Consider the following 19048-nt stretch of genomic DNA (forward strand, 5'->3'; position numbering starts at 1 on the left):
GACCCTCCCCTACCAACCTCTATCTTCTTATATAATAAAGACGTTATAAACCAAATTTATTTACTAAGATTTCCTTCGTGTCTAAAAGTAGGATTTACATATTTTGGGAACCAAGTCTTTTATCTATATAAATAGAGGCTTAACTCATTGTAATTCTACACACATTAATAGAATTTTTCTCGCTCTTTTCTCCTTTACTTTGTGTCTTCTTTTTCTCTCATTCTATATCTGAATACGTTATCATGCACGTTGCTCTCATCGAGCAATCACATCGGAAGAAATAAATCTTAAAACTGTCCCACATAAGCAAAGCCAAGAAAGAGATCATCAACCAAATACTTCTTTTCAATAGCTTTGATCTTTTGTTGATGTTTGTATTTTAATCGTTAATTAAATTAAAGCTCTTATATATAAGTCCACCTAACTTAAGTTTTTGATTTCTGTATTTCGTATACCCACCGCTGCAGCTCATCTCGGTTGGACGCGTATTCAGTGCTTCTCGCGAACGCTCTCTCCAACCACTTACCGAGCAAGCTGTGCAATAGACATATATTAATGGGCTTAGTTAGTAGTAGGACTAGAATCGTGATTACCTAAAGTTCGCCGAAAAGGTAAGTGAAAACTACAGGGAAACCCATTCTCCCAGATCTTTCCACTGTAAAACCCACGTTCCCAAAATTAAAGGCGCGCACCCATTTTCTGGAAGAAAATTATTCTCAGACCCATAATTTATAAAATTCGGTTGTCGTTCTTTTTTCTTCTTCATCATCTTCAATTCTTTTTAACTCAGATAAGGAAATCGAAGAATTTAGACAACGAAGATTCGAGGGAGAGTTTGCTACTATGATTTTGGTTGAATCAAAGAAGAAACTGAGATTGGGGTTTTTTCAATCATATGGAAGGTTGTTGTTCAAGAAGAGGAAAGGGGATCTGTGAGATTTTGAAATCAAAGCAGATGAGAAGAAATTGCTGATTTTGAATTGCGAAAAGTGGGTTGTACTCTGTGTGTTGATTGGAAAGGAAGAGGAATTCAAAGGTGGGTCTGTGATGTTGAGAAGATTTAAGAACTTGGGTTTGTCTTTGATTCCAAGATGGCAGCAGATGGTCTCGAAATTGTGATGTGAGTTCAACACAGGAAGATGCAGAAATTGGTTGGTCGATTCAGAAGTTTGACAGTGGTTCCGTCGTCGTATGTGAAGGTATCAATAGAAGGTTTAAGAGATGGAAGTTTTGGCCGATAGAGATAAGGAAGAAAACGAGTTGCTGCCATCGATTTGGGTGAGTAATGGAGGAGGTTAAGACAAGGAATGTGAAGCGGACAAGAAAATGAAGATGTGTTTTTATCGAATTTGGCTTCACAACAAGGATTGATAGTGAACAGTTTCAGAAGTTATATCAGCCAGGGAAGAGAGGAAAGTTGTTGTTTTTGTTAACTTCAGTGAATAAAGTGCATTTTGATGAATGTCTGAGGTTTATGTGAATGTTTAGGACAGTGGGTTTGTCTCTAATCCACATTTTCTGGTAAGAAATTGATTCTGGTAGTTTCCAAGATGCATCCATTACACAATCCGTCACCAACTCAAAACTGCACACAAGGTGCTTGGCTAAATGCCTGAATGACCGACCAGTTCTTGTTGCCACCTTTTAACCATAGAGTGGTGAGTCTTTGCACAGGTTTTGGAGAGGATTTAAAGTGGTGTCTGAGTCCGTTTAGAAGATTACCAGTTGAGATGGATTCAAGAACAAGTTGCTTATGAATACATGAGTATTTGGCTCTGGTATTTGACGAGAAAACAAGGAAGAAAGGTGGGTCAGTTTGCCATATTTTCTTGACCATGTAACAAAGGTTTGCTGCCGGTTTCAATGGGTTCATTGGTTGTTTTTCAAGGGGCAGTGGAAAATAGTTGTTGTGGATGCTTTTGTTTTGTTGCTTTTTTTCAGAATTATTATGGTACTTTATAGTTTTAGTTGTTTTTGAGAGGTGTTGGTGTTGTTGGTTGGGAAGCCACATATGTATTTGGTCATATTGATGTTGATGTTTGGTCATAATGGTTGAATAATTTGTTATGCAGCTATGACAATGGTTGCATAACCTGTTATGCATCTACAAAATTTGTTGCATAACTTGTTATGCAGTCCAAAAAACCTGCATAACCTGCTATGCGTCCGAAAATATGGCTACATAATGCATTATGCATCGAGAAAATAGATGCATAACCTGATATGCATCCGTAAATATGGATGCATACTGCATTATGCATCAATTTTTTATATGTACGGCTAAAATCAACCAAAAAATGGTAATATAACTTGTTATAGATGCATAATTTTGTTATCCAAATGCATAATTTGTTATGCAGTGGAGAAAATGGTTGCATAATTCATTATGCGTCTGCAGAATGTGTTATGCATCGTTTTTGGTGACTACATAATGGTTAAGTATCAAGTTTTCAAAATATTTCCCTAAAATGAGGATCACCTCCGATTTTTTCGTTAAAAACAAAAATTTGATATTCTTGTTTGTACTCATTGCGTAGCTCTTTTAAAAAGATTTCCAACGATACAAAGTTTGTAAAATTCTAAGGCGCGGATTTTTAGATATGTTATGTCCAAATTGCGCTGCCAATTATACCCCTGAAAAATTAGGTTGCGTAACGAGTTATGCCTGAAAAGATAGTATGCATAACCAGTTATGTATTGATTCATATAATAATTTCATATAATTATTGGTGTCACGGTATATAAAATTAATTGTGGGCCTGAAAATGAGAATATTATTTTTTTTGGGTCTCCCCGTAATTTCCCCAAAAGGTAAACGATAATAATGCTTCACTTTTTGATTTTTTTTTATTTTCGTTATATATATATGGAGGATACGTTTAATATCCATTCTTCTCTAATTCTTTTCATAAAGAACGAAAAAAAAATCCATCGAAAGATGGTTTGCAGTTTCTATTCTCCTAATGAAACTGTAATTACTAAAGCTAATTGGTGTTTTCTTTCTTCTCTAATTTCTTCATAGAGAACGAAAAGAAAATAAAAATAAAAATCCATCCAAAGATGGTTTAGAGTTTCTTTTCCTTTAATGATCACCAGAAAATTGGTATTATCGCAATTTGATTACCTTCATGGTAACTATTCACATGCATAGTTGAAAAACCTACGTCCAATTTAATTGGTATCTTTGTCTTTTATACAAGGATCATGTGATTTAAAAAACGGTTTATTATTTTTTTATATACAAGAAACCATCTGTCAACCTCAAAGTAGGTTTCCTAAGCGATAACGACAATATTTTTTTTGTCGATATGAGTTTGATAAATCATAAAAACCAATTTCTGTTAATTTTCTCGCTGGTTTCTATAAAATAAGAGAAAATAGATTGGCATATTTTCTAAAAGTTTGCCAATAATGGTTTGATTTCCCCCTATTCCGGAACTGGAAGACTGATCGTTTTAAACAAATTTTACGATCAAATATGTATGGTTTTATCTAATAATAAACCATTGGTTTCTATTTTTCTTTACATGAAACCATTCATCAATTAGAAAGAGTGGATTTTATCTCTTCACAGAAAAATAACGATAATGATTTCTTTATATTCTTAAAAAGAAACATATAATTCAGTCAGAATTTATTTCACCTATATCAATTCCTAAATGATGAAATATCGTTATTATGGTATAAGCCAATCGATAAATACCGATGAACGAGAATTTTCCACATTCTTTAAAGATATTGAGCAATTTTAATTTCTTTTTTGTTTTTCTCGGTAATAATCTCAAAAATTCGTATTTCTTCCACTTATAGTTGGATTACAGACGGGCATTAAAGATCAATGGGTGCGCACCCGGCATGTTAGCCAATATTATTAGTCCTTATAGTGACCATTTTGGTCTTAATTTAATTTTCTTTTGATAAAGAAAGGCTATAATTTTATTCCGGAAAACTTAATTTCTTTTGGAGATTTATTTGCATAGTTTATATGCTTTTGGCTGTAACCAATAAATTCATGGTTGATTTGAAATTTGTACGTCAAGTAGACTACAATTTAATTTATTTGGACATTTCTTTTATGGATTTTTAAGTCATTATCTATGGTCCAACTGGTGTTGTTAAAATCCAGAAGTTATTACGAGTATATGTCCTCGATTTAATCAGATAATACTTTGCGAACTTGTTTTCGTATATGAGACGATCATATTTCCGCCATAATCAGGGGGAGACTATACATTACCAGACGTTTCTCTCCCATTTTGATAAAATCATAAAAGGTTGTCTACTAGGCGTGAAAATATCTCATATAGCTTTAATATAATCTTATATGTCGTTTGAAAAAGAAAATCCAATCACATCTAGCAGATAAGTAGCGTTCTATAAGAGGCTACAGGTAGTGCTCCAATTGAGTGTACCAAATCCACATTCTCAAATATAATATCTTCTCACTTGAAGATGACATAAACTTGAGAATTGTGTGGGCTCGTAATAAGCTAATGATTGTCAAATATTCATTTATAGTATCTACTGAAATAATAAAGGTGGTGGTAGTTAACCCCTCTGCAGAGGAATATTGACATATGTGATTGGTTGGCATACAGTCCAACTAGGTTGGACTAATTTCTCGATCGACGCAATTTTGGATCCAAGACTTGACACCACAAAATTTCCGAGCCTATTTATTTTAGGTTGGTGTAGTCATTATAATGCGTTATATGAGAAAAATAATCATTGAATAAACGATTGAAGGGTTTTACATTTGCTCAGACCCTAGGATTGGTTTAATAATATTTCATTCTTCCTAAATGATGCATTTGGCGTGGTAGTCTTGAATGACTCTTATTGAACTCACACAAGATATGTGATCGGAAAACAAAGTTATATTCAGGCAGTCATCTGACTCGATTACGTCAGGTTTAACAATCTTTTATGTGTTTTTCAAAAAATTGGTAAAATACCAAAAATCCGGATTAATTAGTTGATGATATCAATGTTATAGGTCTCTTGATGAGTCCTTAAAAATACAAAAATCCATGCTTTGGCAGCATAAATATTCATTTTTCTTAAATCTGCAGTAGAATATTATGCTTGCTTAAACTTGTCTATAATATAAACTATAATTATGATTTTGGTGCTTTTAATAATGCTCATATAGTTGAGTTAACATCCATATTTACGTCAAAAGTTGTACTCTTTTCCCTTCGTTTTAGGTTTTGTCCCATGTGGTTTTCCTTACAAGGTTTTAACGAGGCAACATCTCGTTGACGTTTTATTTCTTTTCAAAATGTTGATATTAATTTGTGCTCTTTTTCCTTCGTCCAAATTTTGTCAAATTGGGTTTTACTGGCAAGGTTTTAGTGAGGTAATTTATTTCAACATGGTGGTCATCCAAGGGGGAGTTGTATAAATTTTTGTTATATGGTGGATTCTCACCATTGACTAGGTCATTTTGTTTGACCAAAACAACATAAACATCTTCTAGAAATTTGGATGTCCTTATACGGTGTGTTAATAAATACAGTTTTGTTCATTTACACTAATGTATCTATATCATGGCACTTCGTTGAAGAAACTATATCAATTATTTCTTCGAATCATCTCCGAGAATCTAGCAACCCAAGACACAAGTCGCGAATGTATTTAAAGAAGCATGGAGACTCGAGAAAACTATTATTGGAAGACTAACACAAAAGAAGACTTCATCAAGTAGAAATTTTCTTTACGAAAGTCACGACTCAAAGATTCGCAAGCCAAAATTTAACTGAAGTACTCATCAGGGGGAGCCCCATCATCAAAGGTGCATTAACTGGACTTATTGCGTTGTACTCTTTTTCCTTCACCAAGGTTTTGTCCTACTGGGTTTTCCTTGACAAGGTTTTAACGAGGCAACATACATGTGTCCAGCACTGTCTGAGTTTTACGTGCTTATGCAATTTCAGATTTTTCTCTTTTGACTTTTCCTGCTATCTTTGTAATGACTTAGCTCATTGACTTACACAGTGATCATCAGGGGAGTGTTATAAACCAAATTTATTTACTAAGATGTCATTCGTGTCTAAGAGTAGGGTTTACATATCTTGGGAACCAAGTCTTCTATCTATATAAATAGAGGCTTAACTCATTGTAATGCTACACACATTAATAGAATTTCTCTCTCTCTTTTCTCCTTTATTTGTGTCTTCTTCTTCTCTTATTCTATATCAGAATAAAAAGTAAATCATGTATTTACCAACCGGCCAAAGATAGGGAGATATACTGCTTGTTTTCCTACCAAATAATTTCCATATGAATCTCAAACTTCTAATTATGTACGCGAATTTGTAGTTACTGCATGTAAAAAGTATCATATTGGAAAAAATAAATAAAAGATGTTAGTGTAAAATTCAAATTTCATGAATTGGTGGATAGGTATACTCTTGGATTTTTTTGTATTCACTGGTATCTTATCCACCAATTCCATATGCGGAAGCCTTTCAGTGCAAAATATCTCAATGAACAACCAATTCTACATGCAAACATTACCATTCCTTCCTCTTTCAGTCCTCAATGGAGACAATTAGCATCAATTATCCCTACCATGCAAAACTTAATTTTCCATCATATTGGAAATGGATTATCAACTCCGATAGAGGCTAATTGGATTCCACACTTACCAATATCGATCAAACGCAATGCTACCCAGTCCAAATGGTAGCAGATATCATCGACCCAATATCCTACTCCTGGAATCATGAAAAATTGAACATCTTTCCCAACCCAACAATTCAGAAAATCATCAACATCCACCTACCCCAAAACAATACTCCAGATAAAATTATCTGGGCCCACTCAAAATCGGGAAGATGCACCACATCTTCAGGATACAAATGTCTAACCCATGGTCAACCAACTCACACACCTCTACCACCTACCAAATTCTTATGGACCGTACCATGTCCACCAAAAATTCGGTTTTTCTTGTGGAAAGCCATTAATGAAGGATTACCGACCTTCTCTCTCTTACATCGAATCCATTTGACCAACTCAGACATATGCCCTAGATGCAATACTGATATGGAAGTAGCAGACCACCTTTTAATTCATTGTCCAACAACGGCTTCTTCCTGCAACATCTTATTTAACCAACTTCAAAATGCACCAAACACCAACCCCAACCCAAACTTCACTTTAAATCCTCAAACAACCATATCCCAAATCCTCCAGCATCAACATCTATAATCTCCTCAGTATGTTTCCTATTTTGGACTCTATGGCTATCCAGAAATGATCTAATTTACCAACAAAAACAAAAAAATTCAGAAGAAATCGTAGCCTGGGCACAAAAAATACAACAAGAATTTTTCTGGGCACTACACGCTTCACCACCAACCATACCAGGAGATACACCAACATTCAACAACACGATAACAAACATCAACAATACTGGTAGGTTGGTCCACTCCGAATATCAACTGGATTAAGATTAACACAGATGGAGCAGCCATAGGACATCCGGGATTTGAACGAGCTGGATTCATCTGTAGAGACTCTGATGCACGAACATTAATAGCTATGGATTAACCACTAGGAATTACGACAGCAGTAACTGCAGAAACATCGGCCTTATTATTGGCTTCAAAAACAGCATCGGAGAGACAACGGACTAGAATCCTATTTGAAACAAACTCGGAAAACCTCCTGAGATTCATCACATAAACTACGTCGCCACCTTGGCACATAGCAGGAATGATCGAAGAAATAAAAATGAGACTTAGGAAAATCCCGCAGGTCGCTATACAACACAACTACAGGGAAGGAAATCAAGCAGCAGACGGATTGGCAAACCATGCAGCGGATGGAAGCCAGGCAGGAAATTTTTCAACCAAAATTTGGGACCAGACAATCCCATCCTTTATCAGTCACATTTTATTTCAAGACTCTGTGGGTACCACATACCCACGACAAGTTGTAAACTAAATTTATTATAATAAATTGTATGCTTCAAAAAGAAAATATATATATATATATCTTCTACACCATAATATTTCAAATTTTCAATACATATATAGTTTCATTTTTACGCTAACCCTTCCGAGTGAAAATCCTGAGTCTGTCACTGACCCCTTTCTCTATTATTCATTATCAGCATCAACATTTTTTTTTTGATTGGAAGTGATAGATTTTATTGAAAGAAAGAATGTACAAAATAGCTACAAGTAGTAGCAAAGAAAGAAAAATAAAACAGAAAAAAAATAGGAATTAGGAAAAAATTGCATCCCAATTGTCCTCTGTCGAGATAATATGATGCCCAAAAACTGTAGCCCAAGCAATAACCAGAGATTTAGCTTCGATGATTAAATCAAAATCTGTTTTGAAAATGTGCTTATTCTCAAAAGTACGCGCATTCCTTTATCCCCAAATCACCCACACTATAGCAGTAGGAATTATATTCCAGCACTCCACATTATGATTTAAGAACATCTGATGCCAACTATTAGCTAAATGAAACAAAGACTGGGGAGAAATCCAACACCAACCCGAAGGAATTAAATTTAACCACAGCTTGTAAGCCACTTTGCAGTGAATAAGAAGATGACTTGCCGTTTCTACAGCATCTCCACACATAATGCAGTCAATTTCCAGATTCATTCCCTTACGCAACAACATATCCTTGGTATTGAGCTTCCCATGCACAGCACACCAAACGAGAAAACAGACTTTTGGTGGAATTTTGTTATTCCAAACGAACCTATAAGGAAAATTATCAATACCGTCAGACTGAATAACTTAGAGTATAAAGTCTTAACAGAAAAGACTTCATTATTTCCCAAAGACCATCTTCTTGTGTCTGTGAGATTATCTAGAATAGGAGGAGAAGACCCAATTCTGAGCAAAAAATAAGCAAACTGATTAACTTCATTATCCAATAATCTTTTTTTGAAATCAAACACCCAACTGCCATTAGAAATATGAGAAGCCATTGTAGAGTATTTATCTTTAGATAACCTGAACAAGTCAGGGAAAGCAATATTTAGTGGGTTATCCCCATTCCATTTATCAAACCAGAAGTAAACTCTACCTACTGAATGAATGGTAATTGTAGCGGAAGAATTTACCAAGTGACTTGTTTCCACGATAATTTTCCAACATTAAATCCCGCCAGAATATGCAACTCTACCAGGTAACCAATGAGAAGACACGGCACCATGTTTCTCAGTAATAATCTTACACCAGAGTTGTTCCTTTTCCACCCCAAATCTCCAAACCCATTTTGCTAGTAAAGCAAGATTCATTTGTCTTAGGTTTAAAACCCCCAGACCTCCTCTACTTTTGTCATCCATCACCAAATTCCATTGTACCAAATGAGATGTTTTTGAATTACCCCATAAAAAATTCCTCATTTTCTTTTCCAGTTGGTTGATAATAGAAACCGGAGCTTTGAAAAGAGAGAAATAGTAAAGAGGAAGAGAAGAGAGGATAGATTTTAAGATTGTGAGCTTACCTCCTTTAGACAACGAAATTTTACTCAAATGAGAAAGTCTGACATCAAATTTTGTGAGAACTGGATCCCAAATAGCTTTTGAATTATCCTTCGCACCTAGAGGCAAACCCAAATAAATAAAAGGCAGCTTATCAGTAATGCATCCAAGCTCCAAATCCCAAGAAGGTAGATCTTGACAATCACCAATAGAAATAAGTCTAGGTTTTGCTGTATTAATCTTCAAGCTTGCGATCAATTCAAAACACTTCAAGGAAGAGAAAAAATTATGTAGTTCATCTCTTGAGTTATTTAGAAAAAAGATTGTGTCATCTGCATAATGTAGATGATTAATCACAATTCCATTGTGAACATTTGAAAAACCACTGAACTGACCCATTGCTGCAACTTTATCTAAATATCTTGAGAAACCTTCCATCGCAATGTTGAAAAGAAATGGAGATAACGGATCTCCCTGTCTAACCCCCCTTGAACTACTGAAGTTGCCAAAAGAAGAACCATTAATGATAACAGAGAAAGAGGTTGCTGAGTAACAAAATCTCAACCATTTGCACCATAGATTACCAAAACCCATCTTATGCAACATATTTTCCAGAAAAACCCAACTAACTCTGTCAAAAGCCTTCTCTAAGTCAATTTTGCAGATTAAACCAGGTACACCTGAGCTAAGTCTTGAATCCACCATCTCATTAGCTATAAGTGTTCCATCGATGATTTGTCTCCCCTGAATGTAAGCATACTGAACTGGTGATATAAGTTTATCCATAACCAAACATAATCTATTAGAAAGAACCTTGGATATAATTTTGTAAACACTAGTGAGCAAACAAATAGGCCTACAATCTTTGACAGTTTCAATGCAGTCTCTCTTAGGAACCAAGGAAATAAAAGTAGAATTATGTCTTGTATCTATGCTACCACTTGTACAAAACTCATGTACCACTGCCATCAAATCCTGTTTCAAGAACTTCCAACAATTAAAGAAGAATAAAATTGGGTACCCATCTGGACCAGGTGCTTTGTCATTACCCAAATCCTTTATAGATGAATAAACTTCATCTTCTGTGAAAGTGGCTTCTAGAATAGCAGCTTCTGCAGCATTGATTTGATCAAAATGAACATCCTCAAGTTCAGGTCTAATTAACATCTCCTCAGTAAATAAAGATTTGTAAAAGGAAACAATGTGATCCTGCAAAACTGATTTGTCAGAAACCAAAACTCCTTCAATGTATAATTGTCTAATACTGTTATACATCCTTTTTGCAGCAGCAATCCTCATAAAATGAGCAGTATTTCTATCTCCCTCCTTTATCCATTTAGATTTTGATTTAATTCTCCAAGCAGTCTCCTCCACAAGAGTAATTTTTTCAAAATCAGCTTGAAGATGAATCTTAGCTCTGACTTGTTCTTCAGACAAACTTTTATTTTGGGAAATACTATCAATTACCTCAATGTCAGACAAAATATTTTGGAGTTGTGCTGTTGTATGCCCAAATGTGTCTTTGTTCCACACTTTAACTAATCCTTTCAGTTCTTTTAGCTTTAACCAAAAAATCTCACTTGGTGTACCTGCAAAACAAAAAGAGTTCCACCAATTTTCCAGCATTTCAACAAAACCATTTTCCAAAAACCAAAGAGTCTCAAACCTAAAAGGACTTGGACCCCAAGAAGGATGCGAGAGGTCAAGAATAAGAGGAATATGATCTGAAGTTGGTCTAGGTTTAGCAAGTTGAGAAGCTAAAGGAAATTTGAGTTCAAAAGAAGGAGAGAGCAAGAATCTGTCCAATCTACACATGACAGGGTTAGATTGGTTGTTGGACCAAGTGTATCTGGCACCTTTAAGCGGAAGATTAATGAGATCATGTTGAGCAATGAAACTAGAAAAACTCTTCATGCTCTTTGTAACTTTGGAACTGTTTTTATTCTCATCACAACTGAGAACAGTGTTAAAATCCCTTCCAATACACCAGGGAAGATCCCAAAAACTATAAACATTATCCAGTTCCTCCCAAAAACTATCTCTCTCATGAGGTTTATTAGGACCATACACATTGGTTAGGATCCATTGAAAACCATCATCTTTGTTTGAACAAGAAATAGAGAGAGTAAATTCACCAACCAAGGAGTCATGAACATCCAGAATATCCTTATTCCATAAAATAGTCATTCCTCCTGAACTACCAGCAGATTGTTGGAAAGTCCAACCAAAGTTATTATTTCCACATATTTGTTGAATATGAAAATTTTTGCAATACATCATCTTAGTCTCTTGAAGAATGATGATAGAAGCCTTATAAAGATTGATAACTTTCTTCACAATAGTTCTTCTCTCTCTTGAAAACAACCCTCTGACATTCCAAGATAGAATTTGCATATTCATTTGGATACTGCTGAGCCCACAACTCTTATTTTTAACTTGATAGAAGAACCCACAGACGATGATGCCACTCCTAGACGTTTCAATTCCAATAGCAACTTCTTAGGAATAACACCATTTGACACCAAAGGAGAAGTGGCATCATCAGACTCTTCATTTCTTACAGACTCAAATCCAGGAGGATAAGTAGGAGTAAATGAAGAGATGTTGTCCTCTATTATTTCTTCAATATCAACAATGAACGTATCCTGGATACCTAAGAGAGGAGTAGCTCTTTCTTTTGGTTCTCTAATTGCTAGTTCCATATTGGAAGTTTTACAGCAAAAAGTTTGTACTGCAAAATTCTTTCGAATACAATCTGTTTCCTTTGAAAGATGCATATCATTTTTCTTAAACACTGGACCCTCAGCTACGACCATATTGAGGAAGTATTTTTTGGAGTGGTTTGGCATGCAGTCTAGCTTAATGCCTAAATTACAACCATACAGGAAAAGTCTATTAACTTCCGCAATAACCCATGGTGGTATTACAATAGTAGGTTTATGTAGGATGTACATTGGTTTTTGATTAGGACTGGGTAAAAGAGGTGGTAAAGTGGAGGTTGTTTTAGAAAGAGGTGATATTGGAGTAGGACTGGGTAAAAGAGGTGGTAAAGTGGAGGTTGTTTTAAAAAGAGAGAGGATATTTAAGGTTGGTGTTAAAGATACCGGGATGGGGGGATGATAATATTTTATGAATGATAGAATGGATTCCATAGTACAAGTTTTGGTGAGGGCGCTTGATAATGATGGAGGTGAACTCTCCTCGATAGAGAGATGGAAAGATGGCTTTGATGGTATTGATAGAGCATCAATATCCATATCTATCACCGTATCACTGTTTACAGGAGAAGTATAGATATTAGGGTTGATGAATGTGGTTTGGGTTGGGTTGACTTTAGATAACTGGAATGGGGGTTGGGTTGTGAGTCTGGGTTGGGTTTGGGTATTTTTAACTGGCTGGTAGATGATATCCACTCGGCGAACTGTTACCTGTAACCTCTTTTTTCTTTTACCGATCCGCTTTTTTTTCTTACCATGATGAGCAGATTTACTTAGATTCAAATTCAAATTCAAATTTTGAAATTTCCCCGTAACAGAAGCCGCTAGATTTTCTTCTGGGCAAATTTTCCGGCGCTTCTTACTCCTCCAATTACGTGATGTTGGTGGACGTTTTACCTTGACCTTGACATGATGATCATGATTATCTAATGATCTCGAGATTGTATTCGCTTTTTTGTTTTTGATGATGCTAACCACCGTGATGAAAGCTGTGTAAATCCCTTGACTGGTGTGTATCTTCACGGATCTTGGTATAAAATTAATGTCATGCCTGTTTCTGATCTTCATCTTCATAGCAGTTAAATCTACAAGACTTAGGGTTGTAGGATCAATACCCAAGACCTCTCCACATATTTTTCCCACTGCATGCATAATGTCTGATGACCAAAACTGGAACGGGATACCATGAACTTCAATCATAAAATCAGTTTCTATATCAGCTGTATTTGAGGCCCAACAATCTGTTCTCCATCGATTTACTGTAAAAATCTTGTTGTCATGAACAAAAGAAATCAGTAAATTTTTGCCAGTTGGAATATCAGAAACATAAAATAATGCTTGGGTTGAATTAATAGAAAACAACGTAATATTAATTCCAAGAATTTGTCCCAAAGTTTTGGAAACAAAAGACCATGAGTTGAAAGATGAAGGTGCAGATAAAACAAAAGCATTCTGCCAGGAGCCTAATGACTTTGAATCTAAACTAGAAATCTGTAAAAATTCATGCTCTCTAGCATTTTTAATTGAGACCATGTTACCAGCAGCAAATCTATCACAGGGGAAAGGTGAGTTTTTTAAAATCTTAGGAGGGTATGTTGGCTTGGTTGTTTGGTTTTGACAATCAAGGTTGAGCACCGATGGTTTATAGGTTTCTTTTGGGTGATTTCTAAGAATTTGAGCGTAGGAAACTCTCGTATTGGAAGGTTTTTGAGGATTAGGTTTAGGTGGATTTGGAGTAGCTTTGTTAATGCTAGATGAAAAGTGAAGTAAACTTTCCAATGCAGAGACCATTGCAAACCATCCTTCATATACAGGACCTGAAGGAACATAAAAAGAGATTGGATACGATTTTGGGCTTGATTTGGAAAGGTGAATATGCAGATATAATCCTTTCTCATTTTGATGTTTGTTTACCATAAACCATAAACCCTTATCTTCAAACTTCCAATGGGTTTTTCCAGCATCTCCATTTTTGGCAGCTTCAAAAAAAGTTTCCTGTAAGTTTTTGGCTAGGTTGAATGATAGAGAACCATGAGAGGATCCATTGGAATGGAATTCTGAGAAAGTGATAGATGAAAAAGGAATTTTTGAACTACAAGAAAACTTAAAAAATTTACGATCCATTCGAATAAATTTCTTTTCAGATTGCATGATTGAAAAGAGAAGGATGAAATGGAAAAGGATAGAAAATGGATAAGAAATGGATCTAACGGAAAGGAAAGGAATGGAATGGATCTATTAAATCTAATCAAGGAAATGGAATAGTTTTTGGAAAAAGTTTGATGAAAGGAGAAAAGAGAAACTCTTCGCCATTTTAGATTCCTCACGGAGAAACGCTCAAATTGATCAAAGAGTTTTTGATGACATATCATCAGCATCAACATCAACACACATTTCTTCTCTTAATGAATCAACGTACTACCCCTTAAGCAAGATATTCCATGTAACAGTAAAAGACAACCGGTTGTTGCTCTGACAAATTAAGGACAACTATACCTAACTATTGGGCCCTATACAATAAGATCAAATTACTGAAATGGCTATAAATACTACTAGTCACCCCTCCCCTCCCTACTTGTATACCTAACTCTTCTTCTTCCGGTCCATAAAAAAAAATACACCCTAGCTCTTATTTAGTTTCACAATAAGCAGCCGTGGCATCATCAAAATATTTGTCTTGATGGGGATAACGGTGAAGTTCAGGTAAACCTCGGCTGGCCACTTCTTCGAACCCTTTTTTAAGTCTTTAGATTTCTCCATCTCTAACTAATTAAACTCTTTGTTTGTTGATGCATGCAGGGAGGTTGTAAATCATTACATACGAGCAGTTAAAGATTTAGCATGTGAACTGCTAGAACTCATGGCTCAGGATTGGATTTGGAGATCATACGAAACCCTCAGTCAACCATGATGGTTCAAGAAACATTTCGCCTGATGCCTGCTCCAACAACCCTAATCACTAGGGAAGTGTTGAAGATGTGCAATTAGGAGAAGAGAAACCATGGCTATAGTGGAGAAAAAGCTTAAAGACATGGGGATTGATTATATTCAAACGACGTGTTTCAAGAAGGTGGAATCTAGGCTGATCAATTGTTCTTCCATGACCCAAACCGCTTTATGATTGAGATATGGTCTTCTATTTATATCACTCACTGAAGAACCAGGGATCTATCAAATCGAGAGGATACCAAAAAACAAAAAAAAATCAAATCGAGAGGATTCCGGCCTAGGCCGGATACCGAGTCTCCGAAAAAATAACAATTCTGGGTGCCACTAAAAAAAACCATTACATGTTTTTTTTTCTGGGTTTGGGTTCATTTTGATACTCTAGTGGGACCCAGCTGAAAAGATAAGGGAGCACCGTAAATTTGGAAATGACAAAGGAACCAACGGGATATCTATCATCTCCCCGGTAAATTAACGTTTGTACCAAATAATATCCCTATGAATCAAGGCTTTGAGATAAGGCTTTGAGGCTTGCTCTGATCAATTAATTAGATTTCTTTGTTGTTTTTTTATTTTTTTCAACAAACTATTGAATTACAACCTTCAAACTATTATCATACATAAATTTGTAGTTACTGCATGTACTACAAATATTTTGATAACAACGTCGATACCAAAGGAGATCTCAAAATCCATACATAAAAAGAAAAGTAAAGCAAAAACAAAAATGTTATTGAAAATTTAATTACCTGAATTAGTTTCAGGGTTATTACAAAAGAAAATGAACATCATTATTTTATAGATTTCTTCCATGGATCGATTACACTCGCAGTACTCTTTTAACAACTTCGTGTAACCATGCGCCTCTTTAACTTCAACCGAAGATAGTCTTAATCTTGTCTGCAAACAGCAAAAACCAGATTCAGAATCACTGGGGAATAAGTATAAAGATGTGAATGAAAAAAAAAAGAGGGACAGAGATAAGATGAAGTATCTACTGTATGTGCAACAAAGTGCGGGCACTTTAATGTAACTTACGTTCAGCTTCCTTTTTTGAGCATTCGTCATCGCATTTGATTTCGCATTTATAGGTCTGACCAGTTAAAGTAGTCAGGCACTCGTCTTTGCAATTGTTGAAACAAGAAACAAATTCTGGCGTCGGAGCATCGGACGCGGCGGTTTCGTGCACGTAGAAGGTTGCAGCAACGAGAACAATGCACATCACGAAGAGAGCAGTGATTTTCCTTGCCATGATGATTCGCTGTTTTTTCTTAACAAACAATCAGGTTTATTCGTGTAGGTGATATTGATAAAAATGATCGCAAAAGCAAAAAAAACAAAAACTTATCATGGCGAGACTATGTATAAACGAATACAATTTATATTGATTTGAAACAACCTAAATTAAGAGTCTCACCAGAAAAATGCTCAGATAATACCGGGTAAACTTTGCTAGAAATAGTGTCTGGTTAGAATTATATAGACCACCTGAAATTGCTTTTAAGGGTTGAAATTCAGCAATAATTCCGCTCCTCAGTGATACAATCAACTGTTTTAAATCTTCATGCTTGGGTTATCTAGTGGAAATAAGAAGATCATATTTTGAGTAATGCACCCTTTGGTATGTAATTTGTTTTATCCATTTGATTGAATTTTGGCTGTTAACAACATCATTGTCCAAATATAACAACGCCACGTTATAAATTAATTAGAGATGGTGTATACTTTGTATTGAACTGGTTAATAAGAGAGATTAAATGGATTTGTAATCGATTTTCACTATGATGATGCGACAAATGATCGGCATCCGAAGAGAAGAATAAAGTATGCAATTAATATGCACGAAATCTTATAAGCCTGTATAACTTAATGCATTTTTTTTGACCGGCTAAATTGGGACCTACTCCAATTAATTCGAGCCTCCATTACAGGAAAAAAAATATTATGAAGAGATGAAACTACCAACTTACCCTTTATCAAATACTAATGCTGCAAATGTGTCCCCATTAAATCCTAATAAATAAACTAAGAACTAAAATCAAAATCAAAAATAAAATCAAAATCATAAAACTAATAACTTAATCAAAATGAAAATCAAATTCATTTCCATCTCCATCTCCACTTCTACGCGATTCTGTTTCTCTTCTTCTCCCCTAAAATGGCACGAATCAAGTACATTTTTAGCAAACCCGATCCCCTAAATTAGGTTATAGCAACATGCAATCACTCAAAATTCAATTTTTTTGAAATCAATTTTCGGTTTACCAGAATCGGTTTACGTTAGTGTACTTGTGAACCGATTACATATAGAAACGGTTTATGTTCATGCCCACAAAGACCGATTATTTTGAATGTTTTTCTGTTTCGAGAAAATTGAACCAGAATCGGTCTATGTTAGTGTCCACATAGCCTGATTCTGGTATGGAAGAAAACCGTTTTTTTCTGTATATTTTTTTTGGTTAGAATCGGATTACATGTATGTGCGCATAACTCGATTATACAACCTATGATTTCTTAACTGCTATGCCCACAATCGGACTATTTAAGGGTCCACATAAACCGATTGTTATTTATGTTCCTCAAAATCGGTTGATATGGTACTATTACATAAACGGATTGTGGTTGATGTTCATGCACACATCAACCGATTCATTGACCATGTTTGAATTTCGCACAAATCTTGAAATTTTTATGTTTATGTTATAGAGCATGAAATTTGAAATTTAATGCAAAAAGAATGCGGTCATTTCGACATCGGAGGAAGAAATTATGAGCAAAACAGTCGAAGAAATGCACGGATTAACAATCGGTTTATGTGGCTATTAACATAAACCGATTCAGGCGAAAAAAATCACAGAAAAACTCATGAATTTTACAATCGTTCTATGTTCTAAGTATTATAAACCGATTCATACAATCGGTTTATGTGAGCATGAACATCCACCGATTATGGACGAGTTTTTCAAAAAAAAAATCATGTTTTGATGAAGAATCAAAATTAGTTACTTTCTAGCCTAATTTGATTAAACATCAATTCGTCACCCGATTAATGCTAATTAATCAAGGAATAAATTATCCATTTTAAAGAATAATTGGATAAGGTGTGTTTTTTTATCTTTCAATGACCTTTCTTGTCCTGTAGTGGAGGCCCAAATTAATTGGTGATGATTTTGATAAGGCTATGGAGAATATGAAAGATAGTAGTCTTGCTTTGTCTCGATATCTTCTTTTTCAGAGAGAAGGTAGTCACGTGTAGCTGACTGCTTCAGCTTACTTGTCCTTTTCATTATTACATAAATCTTAACCCTGCAAAAACTTCGCTCTGATTATAATTTCTTGTTTCTATTGCAGAATCTGAGAAATCACATCAATCCACTATTTCGCAGCTGAGATCTGATTTGGCCAAAGTTCCTAAATAACGTGCGAAACTCTCAACTACACTTACATCTTCTCGAGATCGGCTGAGAGGAGATGTTCATATCTCCAAAGTTTCATGGAGTTTTCTATGAGAAATGCAGAGAAATGTGTTGCTCGCGGAGCTCATATTAAGACTCAAGTTCTTGTGAATAAAATTCTCCTGGACAAATCACTTCCTTTGGTAACTGTTCCTCCTCTTGACATAAGAGATGACGAACAACTTCCTGAGCCTGATAGTGATTATGAATATGTGAGCGATGAGGAATGAGATCTTGAAATTCCCCTTCAAGAAAGTCAGCTTGAGAAGGACAAATCTAGTGAAGACTTATCCAAAGATCCCAACACCGAATTCAATGTTGAAGCTTCTACTGCCAACCAAGATGTTCCTTCTGATAATGTGTAGGTTTTTCCCTTTTCCTTTATTTTGATGTTTCTTGAAACATATTCCCATCCTTAACATTCGTTTCTTGACAAGGAAGATAATATAACTTTTGGTTTTAATTCCCATACTTT

At 35.3% G+C, this 19048-nt stretch overlaps 1 long non-coding RNA gene across 1 annotated transcript; it reads right to left on the minus strand.

The window, feature by feature from the left end:
* Positions 1 to 15655: 15655 nt before the first annotated feature.
* LOC113278417 lies at positions 15656 to 16466 on the minus strand. The gene is made up of 2 exons (XR_003325506.1): positions 16157 to 16466; positions 15656 to 16018 (listed from the first exon to the last, which is right to left on the minus strand). It is a non-coding gene; the product is annotated as an uncharacterized LOC113278417 (long non-coding RNA).
* Positions 16467 to 19048: the final 2582 nt, after the last annotated feature.

The sequence above is a fragment of the Papaver somniferum genome, chromosome 5 (assembly GCF_003573695.1).
Source record: "Papaver somniferum cultivar HN1 chromosome 5, ASM357369v1, whole genome shotgun sequence".
Lineage (NCBI taxonomy): Eukaryota > Viridiplantae > Streptophyta > Magnoliopsida > Ranunculales > Papaveraceae > Papaver > Papaver somniferum.